This window comes from Cryptomeria japonica, chromosome 3, assembly GCF_030272615.1.
Source record: "Cryptomeria japonica chromosome 3, Sugi_1.0, whole genome shotgun sequence".
Classification (NCBI taxonomy): Eukaryota; Viridiplantae; Streptophyta; class Pinopsida; order Cupressales; family Cupressaceae; genus Cryptomeria; species Cryptomeria japonica.
In genome coordinates this window covers 946,482,777-946,497,375 of record NC_081407.1, presented here as the reverse complement: position 1 = coordinate 946,497,375, position 14,599 = coordinate 946,482,777, and positions in this window count along the sequence as shown.

Genomic DNA, 14,599 nt, shown 5'->3' with positions numbered 1-14,599 from the left:
ATTTGGAGAAAATTGCGATTTGGGAAATGATTTATGGAAAGGATGAGATGAAAAGATATGGAAGATGTGATTGAGTTAATAAAATGAAATGTGGAAGGTGTAAACTTTGAATTTCTGATAGGTGATTGTGGGTTGTGGAATGTATGATGGATGAATGCGTTGACCGTGATTGTGACGATATGACGAAGCTCTTTTTGAAAGAAATATTGGGATGCAAGTGGTTCTAATTCAAAGTCGTCAGTAAAACCATGATAAAATCGTAATATCGATGGATGAAGGTGTGGTGTTTTAACAACAACTTATGATTTTTGTACAAGAAACTTCTTCTCTTTTGGATTTTCTTTTCACTTTGCTTCTTTTTGGTTTTTTGATAAATTGACTTCTTGGCATATTTGAGAGATTTCCAAACATGAAGCATTGATGGATCTTTCAAGAATGTTTTTTTTTTTTTTTAAGATCTTTGTGGGGATGTAACTTGTTTCAAATGGTTGATGATTTCTTTGACAAGAAGACACGACAAGCACACAATAACATAAAAGTACTTCTTTTCTCTTGATAACTGTTGATGTATGTTTAGGATATTTTCAAATCCTCTTTTGTTTTCACACGTTTTTGAACAAACAAAAGATAAATCAGATAGAATCTACTATTGTTAAAAAGGTCATTCCTAATATCAATATCCCACACTTGATACTCCGTCAGCTCAAATAGCCCTGTCACACCCTAAGGCGTGCCCATTTTTTTGCCTTTGTCCAGAATTTGAACCAAAGCGAATTGCTGCTCAATTGGATCATTTTCTTGGGAGATAAATGGTGAGTGTCTTGGGGGCGGATTCTTCACCACCCTTGCATTATGGTATTACAAATGTTTGGTTAACTGATTCAGTGAGGTTTCTATTTCTAAATTTTTTAATTAGGCTTCCATTTTCTCTTCAGTGATAAACTCCCTTGGGGGGCGTCCCAAACTAAGGCTTTACGCATCTCAAGGATATTGGGGGAAGGATAATCACTGAGCAAAACCGTTAAACATGATTTTCATCACATCCACATTTGATTATAGTGGGTTGAAATACTTGGCGTTAGTCGTTCCCTCTCACCGACCTTATGGGCTTATCAGGAGGGCAAGTCTGCTAAAGGACTTATCTTAATTGTGAAAATGGAAGAAAGCAAGTAAAATGGTGAGTTTGGCTTTTTGATCACCCAATTAAGGGGAGAGCATATACCTATCACCTTTGATTCACAAAAGACACTCTTTCTTTTTAACCAATATTGCAATGTTGTCTAAATACTACTTGGAAAGTTTGTTCCAAAAGACATGGTGTTTATTTTATCCAAGATAGAAATGATTTGAACTGTTTTGAGGAAAACTTGGAATAAAAACCCGGTCAACAAAATAAAATCGTGGTCAACAAAATAAAGTCGTGTAGCCTTTTGGAGTCAAAAAGTAAATGTGAAGTTATTTGTTATGCACCAAATGAAAAAAAATGAGGTTTGTTTTATGCACCAAATGAAACTGATGTTTGTTTTAATCCCTTTATAAAAAACAAGAAATATTAAGCTTATTTTATGCCCCAAAATGAAAAAATAAGGTTTTTTTTAGGTGCACCAAATGAAAAAAATGTTTGTTTTAATCCCTTTGTAAAAAACAAAAAAGATTAAGTTCTTTTTATGCACCAAAATGAAAAATGAGGCTTGTTTTAATCCCTTTGTAAAAAACAAGAAAGATTAAGTTCTTTTTATGCACCAAAATGAAAAATGAGGTTTGTTTTAGGTGCACCAAATGGAAATGTGAAAGCTCTTTTTAGTCCCTTTGTAAAAAACAAGAAAGATTAACTTCTTTTTTTATGCACCAAAATGAAAAATGAGGTTTGTTTTAGGTGCACCAAATGGAAATGATGTTTGTTTTAGTCCCTTTGTGAAAAACAAGAAAGATTAAGTCCTTTTTATGCACCAAAATGAAAAATGAGTTTTTTTTAGGTTCACCAAATGGAAATGTGAAAGTTATTTTTAGTCCCTTTGTTAAAAAAAATAAGAAAGATTTGTTTTAAATCAAAGAAATCAAAAACAAAAAAATGTTTTAACTAACTCCTTCCAAAACCTGCACAAAGAGTTAGAAAACCTACAACTAAAACAATCAAAAACTTAGTGCACATGGTGGGCTTACAAGCCTAAAAATCTTCCCAGAGGTTACAAAAGTAGTCCTCTGTTTGGTACAAAAGCGTTAAAATGGTGCAAGTTACAAATGCACCAACAAAGAAAAAAAGCACTATTTTAAACTAAAAGCGTTACAAAAAATTACAAAGGTGCTAAAATAGATCAAAAGTGCTAGAAAAATGAACGAAAGAACTAATAATAAAACAAGAAGACCGGGAATTGGGCGCTAAACCATGCAATGAAATCACTAAAACGTGTGGCAAAATCGCTATTCCGGGTGACGAAGGTGCTAAACCACAGTTTGCACGTGAAAACCTGCAAAGTTTTAAAAGGTGAGGAAATTTTTAAATTTTTAAGTGTTGGATTCATGCCAGGTTCACCAAATGATGCTGATAGAAATGGGTACAAGGCACAAACAAAGTTCAATGTTAGTATGTTAGTTTCCAACCAAAAACCATAACTAAATGAACTAAAAACTATTTCAAAACATATCAAAGGAGATTTTAAAAACATAAAAGAAGCTTTAACAAAGAAATAAAGGTGAAGAGCCTTCCTAAGATGCCTCTATGATGCCTTGTGATGCTTCTCCCTTGTTTCTCCCCTCTCCAAGTTCCAAATGAATGAAGCTCTCAACTTTTAGCACTATCCATGGATGCCATATGGAGATTCAAGATGGTTGGAAATGATAAAAAAATGCTATGCAAATGCAAATAATGATTCTATGAGGCAGCTCTAATTATCTATGCAAGTTCCACTATAATAACAATGCTCTAATGCTTCCTCCTTTGCTTGAGAAGGGTTCTATTTATAGGAAAAATAGAATATTGAATGATCAAGATTGATTTGGTTTGTGGAGGGCCAAGATTGCATGATTCATGATCCATGTGATGGTTTTCAACCCAATCCCATGATGACAAGTGTCAGCATGAGATGTCTTGAGAGGAGAGGGAAGGAGCATTTAATGCCTGAGAAGACATGAGGGTAACCTCATGTGGGTTGGGTTATTGGATAAATCCTTTATCCAAGGGTAAGGTTATTATCCAATGGGTAAACTCTTGTGTGAAGTTTACCCATGGTTAAGCCTTGACTAAAGGGTCAAGACCCATGTGATTTGGACTGTTGAAGAAAGGAAGTATTTATGACTCTGTAAGAGTCTTATATGAGTGAGATGATGGGTTGAGGGTTAATCCTTGATTAGGATTGTGGAAATCATTAGAAGAGGGATTAGGCTGAATTAGAAGGGGTTAGTGTTAGACAATTCAGATAACCAGAAGACAATTGAGAGGGGGGGTGAACCAGTTGTCACATATTACTAGAAGCATTAGCAATTTAAAATTTAATACCGGAACCAAAAAAATTAATACCGGAATAGAAGTTAATCTAATTAAGCATAATCAATAATCACAAAATAAACATCATCCACATGACACCAAGATTTGTACGTGGAAAACCCAGTAAAGTGAAAAACCACGGTGGGAAGCCTACCCACAGTTAGATAATACTTCTGCAGTAAGTATGTGAATTACAATGAAAGGGCTTGCACTTGCAGGAAGGATAACAACATAGAGCACACTTCTCATCAAAAAAGGAGCCTCACTGACTACATATAATTCCAGACTACAATCCAGAGAAGTGTTGAACTACAAAAGATAACATCTCCTATGCCTGAGTATAGTTTCGGTTAAGCTCAATACCGAAGGACTAAATCCTCTTACATAAACCCAATTCAATCTCCAATGATTGACCAAATCCTCTTCCTGAATGATATTACATTATTTACACATTACATTCCTTGACCATGACCTCTTACATTAACCATGCTGATCTACAATGAGATCTTACATCTATTTATACAAACCCTTGACCATAAACAATCAAGTCGAACACCAGACAATAAACCAATTACATAATTACAAACCATGTCAGCCTTAGACCAAAACAAATAATAAAAACACATAATACATCCCAAAAATATATCAATAGGTCCCATCCACAAGTTACATTAATGTTGGTCCATAACCTAGATCAACCGGGACCAAGTATAGGTCCACACACTTTAGCAATGATCTCCAACTGCCAAGTCTCAAACATGATCACCAACAACATCCTAACACTCCATTAGAAGTTGCACCAATACCACTTATGAAATTCATCAAAGATCTCCACCAAAAGCTCTATCGGTGAAACCCTCGCTGAAACCAGAAACCAATCTTCTAAGTAAGCGGGATAGCATCCAATCACTAGACCAAAACCAATTGACCAAATAAGAGTATAAGCATCATGAACAAGCCAATTCCATCACCAGATTATACCAGAGTTTACTAGATCATATCGGACCCAAGTTAACTAGAAACCATTCAACCTACTGGGACCAGAAGGGTGTTAGTAAAGCATCCAAACAGCTAGTGTTGACATCAATGACAAAACATAATCAATTCCAACAAATGGCCAACAATCTCCCCCTTTGGGATTGATTTCAACACTAGATGTGAAAAACATCTAAGTACCAAGAAATTACAAACAAGTCTCCCCATGTGGAAGAAAACCAACAATCACCTGCATATAGCTCTTAATATCAATATCTCTCCCTTTTTGAATAATATTTCTCCCCTTTTAACATTTACTTTTTCACATCACTATCTCTCCCCCTTTGACATCAATGCCAAAAATCTAGCAGAAATATCAAAGCAAAAACTTAAGCCTCTAAATATCAAAGCTAACTACTCCCCCTGAGCAGTAGCATCCCACATTAGTGCCATAATGAATAGTATCTTTGATAGTGCATGTCAGACTGATGCCAAACCGCATCAATCAAGTCTTTGTCAGAGGGGCAGAAACCCCCAATCTATCTCTCGGGTACTCAAATGCTTCCTTGGATAAAGGTTTAGTGAAAATATCTGCAATTTGTTCTTTAGTGTTCACATAAACTAGTTTAACTTCATTTGCTTCCACCTTCTCCTTCAAAAAGTTATACTTGATAGATATGTGCTTTGTCTTAGAATGAAATATCAGATTCTTTGGTATATCAATAGCAACAGAGTTATCACAGTGAATAACTACCGGTGCATCACAATCCACCTTTATATCCTTCAACATTTTCTTCATCCATAAAACTTGTGTACAATTAGTAGCAACAACAACATAGTCAGCTTCAACAATAGATAGAGAAGTACATGACTGTTTCTTGCTGATCCATGAAACCAACTTCTTTCCAAGAAAGAAAGCTCCACCCTAAGTACTTTTCTGGTTATCAACATCTCCAGCCCAATCAACATCTGTATATGCACATAAAGTAAAGTTATCATCCTTAGGGTACCATAAGCCATATTCTGATGTACCTTGAAGGTATCTAAAAATCCTTTTCATCGCCATCTCATGATTTTCTCTAGGATCACTCTGAAATCTTGAAACAATACAAACAACATTCATAATGTTAGGCCTAGTCTGAGTCAAATAAAGTGGACCTCCAATCATAGATTTGTATCTTGTAGGATTTACTGGTACAGAAACATCTTTGCTTGTGAATTTCTCACTTGTAACCGTAGATGTACTTACTGGTTTAGAATCTCCCATACCAAACTTCTTCAACAATTCCTTAGAAAATTTAGTTTGACATATAAAAATACCTTTGTCAGTCTGAGTAATCTGCAAACCTAAGAAAAAGTTCATCTCACCAATCGTAGACATCTCAAATTCTTTCTCCATATTCTTAGAAAATTCTATGCATAATTTATGTTCACCTCCAAAAATAATGTCATCAACAAATACTTCAACAATCAGTGTATCATCATCAGTGATTTTATAATATAAATTACTGTCAGCACTGCCCTTAGTAAAACCAAGCTTCAAAAGATATTTATCCAACCTTGCATACCAAGGTGCTTGTTTCAATCTATATAAAGCTTTCCTTAACCTGCAAACCATATCAATATCATCTGATAGTGAAAAACCATCAGGGTGCTCAATATAAACTTCCTCATCAAGATCCCCATTTAAGAATGCACATTTTACATTCATTTGATAAACCCTGTAGTTTTTATAAGTAGAATAGGCGAGAAATAATCTTACAGCTTCAATCCTAGCTACCAGTGCAAAAGTTTCTCCATAATCAATTCCTTATGAGAATATCCTTTACAAACCAATCTAGCCTTATTCCTTATAAATTTACCATCCTCATTCAATTTATTCCTAAAAACCCATTTAGTTCCAATAACATTTTTATTTTTAGGCCGGGGAACCAAAGTCCATGTGTTATTTTTCTCAATCTGATCTAATTCTTCTTCCATAGCTTTTAACCAATGTTCATCTTTACATGCCTCAATTAGTGATGCCGGTTCAACTTGTGAAATTAAACATACCTCATTAGTTTCCAGTCTTCTTCTTGTCATCACTCCATTGTTCTTATCCCCAATGATTTGATCTTCAGAATGATTCAGTCTCACATACCTAGGACTCTTCTAACTCTCTGTACCTCTTTCCTGTTCTTCAGATACTGTAGAATTCTTCGATGTTGCCGGAGTAACTGGTTCAACTCCTTGTTCCGGTAAAGGTGCTACCGGTTCAGATATAATCATTTCCACTACTGGTTTCTTCTCATAAACTCTGATTTGACTTCTGTTTAGCTCATCTACTTTGACATTAGCACTATCCAAAATTCTTTGCAATCTCTTGTTATTACATCTATATACTTTGCTTTCATTAGAATAACCAAGAAATATGCCTTCATCACTTCTAGGATCAAATTTCCAAATAGTATCATCTCTCCTGATATAACATTTACTACCAAAATTTTTGAAATACTTAACTGTAGGTGTATTGCCAACCATAATTCATAAGGTGTCTTACCAGTTTCTCCTTTGATATGTACTTTGTTGAATGGGTAAACCATTGTACTCACTACTTCTCTCTAGTAGATATGAGGTAGATTAGCTTCCATCATCATTGTTCTAGCAACATCCAAGATAGTTCTATTTTTCCTTTCCACAACTCCATTCTGCTGAGGTGTCCGGGGAGCAGAAAATTGTCTTCTTATACCATGCTTGTCACAAAAGTTATTAAACTCACCGGATGTGAATTCTCCATCATGATCTGATCTCAAACATTTTATCTTCAATCCTGTCTCAATTTCCACTTTAGCCATAAAGATTTTAAACTTTTCAAATGCTTCATATTTTTCTCTCAAAAAAGTAACCCGCATCATTCTAGAATAATCATCAATGATTAGCATGAAATATCCATCACCATGAAAACTTTTAACTCTAGAAGAGCCACACAAATCAGTATGAATAAGATCAAGAACATCATTTGATTTATCTTGTATACTCCTAAAAGAGGTTCTCACCTATTTACCCATTTGACATTCCTTACATATCAGATTATATGGCTTCATAATCTTAGGTATATCTCTAACAGCCTTAGTTGAACTGATCTTCACAATGCAATCAAAATTCACATGACACATCCTTTTATACCATAGCCAACTCTCATCAATTTGTGTAATCAAACATATCTTCTCAGTGGAGTTCAAATGAAATATATTACCTTTTGTCTGTGTACCGGTTGCAATCTCCAAGTCAGATTTGTTAATGATTTTGCATTTTCCATCCTTGAATTGTAATCGAAATACCTTATCTACCAATTGTCCTACACTCAAAAGATTATGCTTCAAACCTTCAACTTAATAAACATTGTTAGTATTGTTCTTCCCATCCAATAATATAGTTCCTTTTTCCTTGATCATACATGCCTTGTCATCTCAAAATCTAACTAGTCCACCATCAAATTATTGCAAAGACAAAAACTTCCCTTTATCACTAGTCATATGATGTGAACAACCACTATCAATTACCCATTCATCCTTGTCCTCAATTTTAGCAGCAAGTGCCTTCTCCTCAGGTACATTCTCTTCCGGTGTCGTTTCATCTTCCTTGATAGCCAGGAATACCCATTCCTTTCCATTGCCGGATCCACTAGTAGAGTCTTCTATCAGTTCATCATCAGAATCAGTAATGCCTTCCTCATTCGCTATTTAGCATGATTTGTGGTGCAGACACCGGTAAGGAGGGACCTCGAGGAGATCAGTCCAAACTGGTCAGCAAGAGTAAACACAATGGAAATACACAAATATGATGGAGGCAATGCATAACATATTTTTTTATTGCATGATAGTTAATTACATCCAACCGGTAACAACTGGGTTACAACATCCTGGCACACATGCATGGTAGAATAGGTCTCACTGGGACCTTGAATCAAAAGATATATCTTCTAGGCATAGTTTATCTATCTGATACTCCTTGATTCTCTGAGTTGATTGCATTCTAAAGCATGATTACAAATATATATATTGATGCAAAGGATCTGGTTGGCCCAAAAGGATCAAAACCCTAACATGTAGAGATGAATGAGGTCGGCCTCTGGAAAATCCAAAGGATGAAATGCAGAAGGTCGACCACATGCCAAGCAACATCAAGATCAACTTCCAAGGCTCTGCAAGCTTCGAAATGGGTTATGGTAGATCACTAGATTAGGTCTCAGGCAACGGGTAACAAAGGAACAACCGGTAACAAGAAACTGTCAAGGAAATCGGTAGCGATATCTTTTCAGAAAGTGATCCAAATGAGATGTGGTTAGAAAGCAAGCAGGGTGATCAAGTCTTCAAGTAGAATCAAACTCCATAGGGAATTGATGTGCCAAAATTGGGACACATAGAAAGGAAAATTGAAACTGCAAACAGAAAAGGAAATGTTTTTGGTTGATGCAAGATGCTGTGAACCGGGGATGCTCCTGCATCAGACATCCGGGGTTAATAAAAAAGTGAGCCTCTCACTTTGCTGGGGTCAGAGGAAAACCAAGGTGGTATACCTTTGCCTGAGAAATCCAGATGAATCTTCCACTGGTCTGTTCTTCCACTTCACAAGATATTCTTTGTACTGACTGCTTCGGGTACAACGCCCAATCCTACTATCCAAAATCTCTTCAATCTGATCTGGTTCCTTCCGGGGCAATTGTTTCTCCAAGTCTGCATTATTGTCCTCACTGAATTCTGGTTCATGGTACCCATGAAGATCTGTAATGTTGAATATAGGTGAAATACTTAGACTATCTGGTAGCTCCACCTCATATGCATTTCCAGAACTGAACTTTCTCAAGATCTTACAGGGTCCAAACTTTTTCATCTGCAACTTATTATAAGTTGCAACCGAGAATTTATCTTCTCTCAAATAGACCATCACTTCATTGCCAACTTAAAATTCCTTATATCTCCTCTTCTCATTTGCCTTCTCCTTGTATTTTCTATTCATGTCTTCCAAATGTTGTTTAACCTGAATGTGCAATGTTGCCATGTGATCTGCAAATTCTTCTACTTTTGAACTCTTCCTGTCTTCACTGATAATGTCTCTCAATTCTGATATTCCTTTAGGATGCACTCTGGTAACAACCTCAAAAGGTATTTTTCCGGTACTTCTATTCACTGAATTGTTATTGCAAGGATCAAATCCCAACTTCTGGTTTTATCTCCTACTAAACATCTCAACAAGTTTCCAAAACTTTGGTTAACTGCTTCTGTCTGTCCATCAGTCTGTGGATGAAAAGTAAAACTAAACTTCAAATCCATCTTCATCTTCTTCCAAAGTCTTCTAGAAAAATATCCAACAAACTTAGTGTCTCTATCCAAAACTATGCTCTTTGGTAATCCATGCAATCTTACCACTTCCTTGAAAAATAGGTCTGCTATATGCATTGCATCTGATGTCTTCTTACAAGGTATGAAATGAGCCATTTTAGAAAATCTATCCACTACCACAAATATAGAATCATTCCTAGAGCAGGGGCACCTCTTCAACAAGAAAATCATGGATCTGAGGATGATGACTAGGATCATAGTGTTTGTCTTAGAGTCTTGTGTTTATGCAAGTTTCATGTATTCAATAAAGACCCCACCATGTAAACCAATGTCACTGATTAGGCAACTTGATAAGCCAATTGGGACAATGTGGTCAGTAGGGGTAGTAGGATGTTTTTTTGGTGTTTGATAGGTTTTTTAGGATGGATTAGTGGTTTTTTGTTGATCCAAGTTGTGTGGATCCCAAACTTGTAGTGTTTGACAACTTTTACGCAAAAATGCAACTTTTGAGAGCAAAAGTGCAACTTTTCAAAGTGTGGTTGATGCAAGCCTTCCAATGGCTCCAAACTCCTCCAAATTAGGTTGGTAACCATTAGGGAGGGATATAATACTTGTGGACATGATTCCCAAGGTTGGAGAGGTTGTGGTTTGAAGTTTTGATGCAATAAGACACAAACAAAACTGAGTTTTTCTAGAAATTCCGAGTTTGCAGAGATTGTACATCCTTGTACAGATTGAATTGAGAAAAACCATTCATGGAGTAGTTGGAGGATTTAATTAGATTTCTTTTAGTGGTTTTCTGAGGCTTTGATCATTTCTAAGTAGGGAGAACCCTTCATTTTTTTGACTGTAACTTGGAAAGTAAGGGTTTGGCTAGGGTTTTAGCCAAAAATGGCCATATCTTGCATTCTTTCCATCTAGAAGCTTCTTCCTTTGGTGGAGTGCAGGATTGGCCTATTTATTCTAGGGTTCTCATGGGTTTTTGCAGGGGAGACTTGGTTGTGTGGAGAAAGAGATAAACCTATGTAGGCATCTCCATGTGACTACCTTGAGCAATATTAGGATAGTCATCCTAAAACCTTATAGTGGTGGATTCCAGGCATGCAACCCTGGAATTAAAGGTTATTCACCATACCCCACATTCTCATGAAGTTTATTTTTCAGTTTGGATTCAATAAATGGTAGGTTCTTTGTAAAATAGGCCAATCACCCTAATTAGGTCTCTAGGCCTCTAAGGGGTTCAGACCCTGAAAGTGCAGATCTTGCCAACCCATTTTGGGGAAGAGTGTAACTCCCAAAAGGGTATTTGGAATGGTGAGTAGTTTGTCAGAGTGTGTGGAAGATTTTGGATTTAATGATAATTCTCTCGCTAAATAGGGATACTAGCCTAGGGAGTAGGTTTCCAAAGGAGGTTTAAGGATTTGGAGACAAAACCTTAAACCAATGCTTGGAATAGTCCTTAGCAGTCATGAATGGACCAATTACAAAACCCCTAAGAGCAGGAATCATGGAATGGTGTATTGAAGGTGTTGAGGCCTTTTACTCATCTTGAGGAGGTGTTAGCCTAGTGGATTTGTGAGTAGTTATACCCAAAGGTGTGGAGTCCTTCCTTGTAGGGCCCTTGTGGTCATTTGAAGGGTCAAAACCTAACCCTATTGGAATTGTCCTTAGGTGTGTGTTGGACTCTGCATCAAGTGGTATCAGAGCTTAGGAGTGTACTTTCGATCGAAGAAGAAGACAAGATGTCAGAGGAAGAGGGATCCTAAGATATCCCATCAAGGATGACCAATGTTGAGTTGGTTGTCTTGGTAAAGAAGAAAATGGTAGAGAGAAGAGCAATCAAGGCTAATAATTAGGCCTTGAGGAATGAAATGGACTAGTTGAAGGGAAAAGTGGAGAGGGGAGAGAGAGACTCTAGAGGAGATGAAGAAGGGGATGAAGAGGAGATCCCTAGGCAGGAAGAACTAGAGGTTCCTGCAGACCAGAGACCCCAGATGAGTGTCCTCAAGTCCATGGAAAGAAGAACAGTGGATGTGAAGTTGGATCTGCTAGTGTTTGTAGGCAAGATGGAGCCTGATACAATGATGTAGTGGATAGACTCCTCAGATAATTTCTTTGAGAGTGAAGACATACTAGAGCACCAAAGGGTGAAGATGGCCCAATCCAAAATAAAAGGGGCTGCACTGACTTGGTGGACTTTCATCCAAGATGAGAGGGTGAAAGAGTGAAAGAGAAAAGTGGCTACTTGGAAGAAGATGATGGATTTGGTGAAGGAAGCCTATGTTCCAGTGGACTATAATGTCCAATTGCATAAGACAAGAAAAAATTTGAAGCAGAAGGAGATGGATGTGAGTTCCTATACAGAGGAGTTCATGAAGTTGTGTGTGAAGACTAAGGTAAAGGAGAGTGAATATGAGAAGGTGGTGAGATATCTCAATGGATTGAGATTTGCCATCCAAGAAGATTTGAACCTCCACACCCTAGAGACCATCCAAAAATGCTTTCAGTTGGCACTCAAGGTGGAGGAGAAGCTAAAGAGAAGGCAGGAACAAAATAGAAGAGGCAAAGGGAGACAACAAAGAGTGGGAAGAAGTCCTTTCAGAGGCAAAGGAAGTGGTTCTGGATAGCAAGGTGAGTCTAATCAAGAAGTTACCAGAGGAGAGAGCAGTTACAACCAAGGAGGAGGCTACAATCAAAGAGGGAACTTTAGGGGTAGAAGACCATTATCTAGAGGAATATCCCAAGGTAGAGGACCTCGTAGATGCTACAATTGCAACCAAGAAGGGCACATGGCCAATAGGTGTCCAAAGAAGGCTACAAGATCCATGGGAGAAAGGAGGAGCAATTTGGTGCAGGAATATGATTGCCAAAGTGTGGCAAGTGTAAACACCTATCAAAGTGTTAATGCTCCTGATAGCTATGGCTACCCTAGAAGAGGAGAGGCTCTGATGATGAGGAGAGTAGTAACCACCATGAAGGTACTTGACAAGGAGCCCCCACAAAGAAAGTCTCTTTTCAAAACTACCTACAAGGCAAGAGGAAAAGTATGCAAGGTCTTGATAGACTCCGGGTCTATTGAAAATTTTGTGTCACTTGAAATGGTGGAGAAGCTTAAGTTGAGAGGGTTGCCATATCCTTAGCCCTATAAGGTCTCATGGCTCTCCCAAGGTCAGAAAGAAGTGGTAGAAGAGTAGGAATGGGTGGAGTTTTAGATTGGATCATACAAGGATATATTGTTATTTGATATAGCCAAGATGGATGCATGTCACCTCCTATTTGGGAGACCATGACAGTTTGATTTGAAGGCTTATCATGATGGGGTTAGAAACACCTATTCAATCACCAAGGATGGTAAGGTGATAGAGATTTTACCCTTGATGGAGAATGATATGGAACCTAAAGGGAAGGATGCCAAAGTATTGTTGATAGAAGGGAAGCAGTTCATGAAGGAGATGACAGAGAAGGATGCAGTTTTATATGCCCTCATTCCCAAGTCCAAGGTGATAAAGAAGGAGTAGTTTGTAGAGAGGAAAGAAGAAGGACAAAGGCACATAGACCCTGTGGTCAGACAGTTTCTTGAAAAATAGAAGGGCATCCTCTCAGATGGAATGCCAAGATCCCTACGACTGGTAAGAGACATAAGCCATTGCATAGATCTAATCCCTGGATCTACCTTACCAAACAAAGCAACATATAAACTTACTCTAGATCAAAATGCAGAGATGACAAGACAAATTGAGGATTTTCTAGAATCAAGGCTAATTGGCAAAAGTCTAAGCCCATGTGCAGTACCTATTGTCCTTGCACCCAAGAAAGAAGGCACTTGGAGGCTATGCACAGACTCAAGGGCCATCAACAAGATAACTATAAGGTATAGGTTCCCAATCCATAGGATAGAGGATTTACTTGATTGATTGGGGAGTGCAAAATATTTCACCAAAATGGATCTAAAGAGTGGATACCATCAGATTAGAATAAGGCCAGGGGATGAAAGGAAATTCATGCCATTTGGGTTATCCAATGCCCCTAGTATCTTTATGAGGTTGATGAATGAGGTTTTGGTGGATTTCATAGGCAAGTTTGTGATAGTATACCTTGATGATATCTTGATCTTTAGCCACTCAAATGAAGAACATCTCAAACATATAGATATGGTCCAAAAAAGGTTACATGAAGAGCAACTAATGATAAATTTGGATAAGTGTTTGTTCATGTAGGAGGAGATCATCTACTTGGGATTTGTAATCTCACAAGGTGAGTTGAAAATGGACCAAGAGAAGGTAAGTGCTATACTATCTTGGCCAACACCTAAAACCATGAATGATGTCCGGAGTTTCCATGGCTTAGCAACTTTTTATAGGAAGTTTATAAGGGGATTTAGTCATGTTTGTGCACCAATGCTTGACACCATAAAGGGAGGACAAAAGTGCAGGTTTAGTTGGACCAAGGAGGCAGATGACTCATTTGAAACCTTGAAGAAGAAAGTTGCATAACAACCAGTCTTTGCCTTACCAGACTTCAACAAGATATTTTAGGTGGAATGTGATGCAAGCCACATGGCCATTGGGGTAGTGCTCAGTCAAGAAGGAAGGCCAATTGCTTTGTTTAGTGAAAAGCTAAATGATGCCAAGAGGAGATACTCATCCTATGACTTGGAGATGTATGCTTTGGTTTAGTCATTGAAGAAGTAGAGGCACTATTTATTGCCTAAGGAGTTCATAGCTTTTACTGATAATCAAGCCGTCAGTTTCATAAATAGTCAAGAGAAGTTAAACCGCGGGCACATGAAGTGGGTAGAGACCCTACAAGCCTTCACCTT